We start from the raw sequence: 6000 nt of genomic DNA, 5'->3' as shown, positions 1-6000 counted from the left end.
AATGCATGGCAGATGCAGTTTAATGTGGATAAATATAAGACTATCCACCTTGGTAGCAAAAAGGAGGGCAGATTATTATTGGAATGGCTGTAAATTGAGAGAGTGGAATGTCCAATGACACTGAGGTCTCCTCATGCACCAGTCACTGAAGGTAAGTATGTAGGTGCAGTGGGCGGTAAAGAAGGCCAACTGTATGTTGGCTTTCATAGTGAGAGGAGTAGAGTACAGGAATAAGAATGCCTTTGTGTAATTATAAAGGCATTGGTGAGGCCAGACCTGGAATATTGTGTGCAGTGTTTGGTCTCCTTATCTGAGGAGGGATATTCTTGCTCTAGATGGATTGAAGCAAAATTGGTAGGACCGATGTATGAGGAGAGACTGAGTCAGTTAGAATTGTATTCACTGGGATTTGGAAAAATGAGGGAGGATTTCATAGAAACCTATGAAATTCTAAGAAGACGAGCCAGGTCAGATGCAGGAAGGACATTCTTGATGATCGGCGAGTCCAGATGCAGGGGTCATAGTTTAAGGATATAGCAGCAAACCTTTTAGAACTGACATGAGAACTTTCTTCATTCAGTGAGTTGTGAGCCTGTGGAATTCACTGCCACAGAAAATGGTTGAGAGCTTGTGGCTAAAGGGATCAATGGCATTGGTTAGGCCACTTTTGGAATATTGTGAGCAATTCTAGTCTCCCTCCTATAGGAAGAATGTTGTGAAATTTGAGGTTTATAAAATCATGAGGGGCACGCATAGGGTAAATAGACAAGGTTTATTCCCTGGGTTAAGGGAGCCCAGAACTAAAGGGCATAGGTTTAGGGTGAAGGGGAAGAATTTAAAAGGGACCTAAGGGACAACTTTTTCCCGCAGAGTTTTGTGTGTGTATGGAATGAGCTGCCAGAGGAAGTTATGGAGGCTGGTATAATTACAACATTTAAAAGGCATCAGGATGGGTACTTGAATATGAAGAGATTAGAGGGATATGGGCCAACTGCTGGCAAATGGGAATACATTAGATTAAGAATGAGGGTTTGTTTAAGAAAAAGAAGGAAGCGTATGTAAGGTATAGACAGGATACATTGAGAGAATCCTTAGAAAAGTATCACGGAAGTAGGAGTATAATTAAGAGGGAAATCAGGAGGGCAAGAAGGGGACATGAGATAGCTTTGGCAAATAGAATTAAGGAGAATCCAAAGAGTTTTCACAAATACATTAAGGACAAAAGGGCAACTAGGGAGAGAATAGGGCCCCTCAAAGATCAGCAAGGCGGCCTTTGTGTGGAGCCACAAAAAATGGGGGAGATACTAAACAAGTATTTTGCATCAGTATTTACTGTGGAAAAGGATATGGAAGATATAGATTGTAGGGAAATAAATGGTAACATCTTGCAAAATGTCCAGATTAAAGAGGAGGAAGTGCGGGATGTCTTGAAACGGGTAAAGGTGGATAAATCCCCAGGACCTGATCAGGTGTACCCTAGAACTCTGTGGGAAGTTTTTGCTGGGCCTCTTGCTGAGATATTTGTATCATCAATAGTCACAGGTGAGGTGCCGGAAGACTGGGAGGTTGGCTAACGAGGTGCCACTATTTCAGAAGGGGAGTAAAGACAAGCCAGGGAACTATAGACCGGTGAGCCTGACCTCAGTGGTGGGCAAGTTGTTGGAGGGAATCCTGAGGGACAGGATGTGTGTATATTTGGAAAGGCAAGGACTGATTAGGGATAGTCAACATGGCTTTGTGCATGGGAAATCATGTCTCACAAACTTGATTGAGTTTTTTGAAGAAGTAACAAAGCGGATTGATGAGGGCAGAGCGGTAGATGTGATCTATATGGACTTCAGTAAAGCGTTTGACAAGGTTCCCCATGGGAGACTGATTAGCAAGGTTAGATCTCACAGACTACAGGGAGAACTAGCCATTTGGATACAGAACTGGCTCAAAGGTAGAAGACAGAGGGTGGTGGTAGAGGTTGTTTTTCAGACTGGAGGCCTGTGACCAGTGGAGTGCCACAAGGATCGGTGCTGGGTCCTCTACTTTTTGTCATTTGCATAAATGATTTGTATGCGAGCATAAGAGGTACAGTTAGTAAGTTTGCAGATGACACCAAAATTGGAGGTGTAGTGGACAGCGAAGAGGGTTACCTCAGATTACAACAGGATCTGGACCAGATGGACCAATGGGCTGAGAAGTGGCAAATACAGATAAATGCAAGGTGCTGCATTTTGGGAAAGCAAATCTTAGCAGGACTTATACACTTAATGGTAAGGTCCTAGGGAGTGTGGCTGAACAAAGAGAGACCTTGGAGTGCATAGGTCCTTGAAAGTGGAGTTGCAGGTAGATAGGATAGTGAAGAAGGCATTTGGTATGCTTTCCTTTATTTGTCAGTATTGAGTACAGGAGTTGGGAGGTCATGTTGTGGCTGTACAGGATATTAATTAGGCCACTGTTGGAATATGGTGTGCAATTCTGGTCTCCTTCCTATCGGAAAGATGTTGTGAAACTTAAAAGGGTTCAGAAAAGATTTACAAGGATGTTGCCAGGGTTGGAGGGTTTGAACTATGGGGAGAGGCTGAACAGGCTGGGGCTGTTTTCCCTGGAATGTTGGATGCTGAGGGACGACCTCATAGACGTTTACAAAATTATGAAGGTCATGGATAGGATAAATAGGCAAAGTCTTTTCCCTGAGGTTGGGGAGTCCAGAACTAGAGGGCATAGGTTTAGGGTGAGAGGGGAAAGATGTAAAAGAGACCTAAGGGGCAACGTTTTCATGCAGAGGGTGGTACTTATATGGAATAAGCTGCCAGAGGAAGTGGTGGAGGCTGGTACAATTGCAATATTTAAGAGGCATTTGGATGGGTACATGAATCAGAAGGGTTTGGAGGGATATGGGCCGGGTGCTGGGAGATGGGACTAGATTGGGTCAGCATGGACGGGTTGGACCGAAGGGTCTGTTTCCATGCTGTACATCTCTATGACTATATGATATGAGGGGTAGGTGTGATTAGGATACTGAGCTCAATGATCAGGGCTTTTTTGGTTGAGTCATTTTGGATACTGATGTTAAATACTCTCCACTACAGTTTAATTCAATGACAGCTTCAGAGACACTTCAGAAGGCAGTTGGCCTTGCTGGAGTCACAGTCAGTCCACATTGGATTTTTTTAGAACAGAACATGAAGAAAATCTGATTTTTCATACAACTTCATGGCCACTTCCACAGATACTAACATTTAAAAAATATTTCCAGCGACATTTCCTTCCTTTCTAAAATCACATTCTCAAACTGCTGTGGTGGAATCCGAACTCATCATTCTCTGAATTACTCATCCATTCCTCTAGGTTGGCCGGGATTCCAATAACACGATAACTTTTTACAAAATTTATTCATTCTTGTGACGTGAGTATCACTAGCTAGGCCAGTACGTATTGTGTTTGCCTAATTTGCCTTTATTGGGCACAGCATTGAGTATAGGAGTTGTGATGTCATGTTGCGGCTGTACAGGACATTGGTTAGGCCACTTTTAGAATACTTGCGTTCATTTCTGGTTTCCTGTTATAAGATATATGTTGTGAAACTTGAAAAGGTTCAGAAAAGATTTACAAAGATGTTGTCTGGGTCAGAGGATTTGAGCTATAGGGAGAGGCTGAACAGGTGGGATTATCTTCCCTGGAGTGTCGGAGGTTGAGGGGAGACCTGATTAAGGTTTATAAGATCATGAGGGCCATGGATAGGATGAGCAGCCAAGGTCTTTTCCCCAGTGTAAGGGAGTACAAAACTAGCGTAGCTTTAAGGTGAGAGAGGAAAGATTTAAAAAGGACTTAAGGGGCAACTTTTTCATGTCGAGGGTGGTGTGCATATGGAATGACCTGCCAGATTAAAAGGAAGCTGGACAGAGACATGCATAGGAAGGGTTTAGAGGGATTATGGGCCAAATGCTGGCAAATGAGACTAGATTCATTTAGGATATCTGGTCGGCGTGGATGGGTTGGACTGAAGGGTCTGTTTTCATGCTGTACATCTCTATTGACTCTAGTTGCATTTGAGATGGTGGTGGTGAGATAACTTATTGAGTTGTTGTAGTCCATGGGAAAGGGTAAGTAGATACACCAATGGTGCTGGTAGGGAGGGAGTTCCAGGATGTTGAGCCAGTGAAGGAATGGCATATTGTTCCATTGGAGGATGGTGTGTGTATCATGACCATGTTGGACAGAGATGAGGATCCCTTTCTCACAGGGGGCAGTGAGACTTTAGAACTCTTGACCTTGAAATTCAGTGAGGACAGAGTCTTTGAATATTTTTAACATTGAGGTAAATAGAATATAGATGAGTGAGGGGATCAAGGGTTATCGGGATGGTAGGAATTTGGAGTAATCAGACATCAGCATGAGAAAACCATCAACTCCAAGTTCCCCTTCAGATCATAAATTATCATGACTGAGCTCAGGCATATATCACCCTGTGTTCAATGTCACTGTGTCACAACACTTATTAAGAATGGAGCAGGTACAAATCATGGAATCCCTTCAGTGTGGAAGCAGGCCATTCAGCCCATAGAGTCCACACCGAAACTCTGAAGAGCATCTCACCCAGATCCACCTCCCTATTCTATCCCTATAATCCTGTAATTCCCATGACTGATCTGCCTAGCTTGCACATCCCTGGACATTATGGCAATTTAGCATGCCCAATCCGTCTAACCTGCAATCTTTGGACTGTGGGAGGAAAACACACGCACCTGGAGGAAATCCACACAGACATGGAGGAAATGTGCAAACTCCACACAGTCACCCCAGGGTGGAATCAAACCCGGGTCCCTGTCACTGTGATGAAACAGTGCTAACCATTAAGCTACCATGCTGCCCAAGGATGACCTTCTGGAGAAATACCAGTAAAAAACACAAGTAATGTACTGCAATTACATTTTGAGGTACACGAGAGTTGAACCAGTGTGAATCATTTCTAATGTTTTGCTGATTTTTGTCTCTGGGAGCTACTTGTGCACCTGGCTGGAGAGGGTCATTTTAAAAACATCATAACTTTTCAAATTGGAAAGATTTAGTATTTGCTGAGGAGGTCTTACAGAAAGTGCTGGAGTATCTCAGTCAGTCCAACAGCATCTGTGGAGAGAGAAACAAGAGTTAATGTTTTGAGTCTGGTACGACTCTTCTTTGAAATTCATTTTGTTTTACTTCTGGAATTGTTCAGGAAGAAACAAGACTAGAAGTGGGGCGGGGCGAAAGAATATAATTTCTGAGCGGGCAGACAATTGTAATTGGGAAGTGTGTCAGCTCCATATTTGTTTTTGTTATACACTCATGGCATTTAAGTGTCTCTGGCTATAAGTGTCACTTATTGCCCATCTCTTAGCACCAAGGAGGGCAGTTAAGAATCACTGTGGGTCTGGGGCCAAATGTAGGCCGGAATGAATAAGGACAGCAGATTGAAGGGTGTTTGTGAACCATACAGGTATTTACAAGAATTGATGATGGCTGCCATTAGATTACTTTTTAATTCCAGATTTCTAACTGAGTAGAATCACATGTAGGCCAGACTGGATAATGACAGTGGATTGTCTTCCTTGAAGAATGTCATTGAACCACATGGTTCTTTATGACAGTTGACAATGGTCTCATTAGACTAGCTTTTAATACTTTTGCTTCTTTATCTGGAAGCTTTTATCACAAACAACTGAATAGCTTTTTGTCCGACTAACAAATCACCATTAAATCACTTGTATTTCCAATTTTTCAATTTATATGCATAGCCCATTGCTTGCATTTAAGTGCAGATTTTAAATTGAATTCAATCAAATTTATGTCTCCATAACATTCGCCTGGGATTCTGGATTTCTACCCAGAACAGAATCTAAAAATTAGGGCCAGACCATTCAAGAGACACTTTTACACACAAAGGGTGGTAAGAGGTTTGGAACTCTCTTGCACAAACAATAGTTGATGCCAGATCAGTTATTAATTTTAAATTTGAGAAAGACAGATTTT

Source organism: Chiloscyllium punctatum, chromosome 40 (assembly GCF_047496795.1).
Source record: "Chiloscyllium punctatum isolate Juve2018m chromosome 40, sChiPun1.3, whole genome shotgun sequence".
In the NCBI taxonomy this organism is placed as follows: Eukaryota; Metazoa; Chordata; class Chondrichthyes; order Orectolobiformes; family Hemiscylliidae; genus Chiloscyllium; species Chiloscyllium punctatum.
This window is presented reverse-complemented; position numbering follows the sequence as displayed.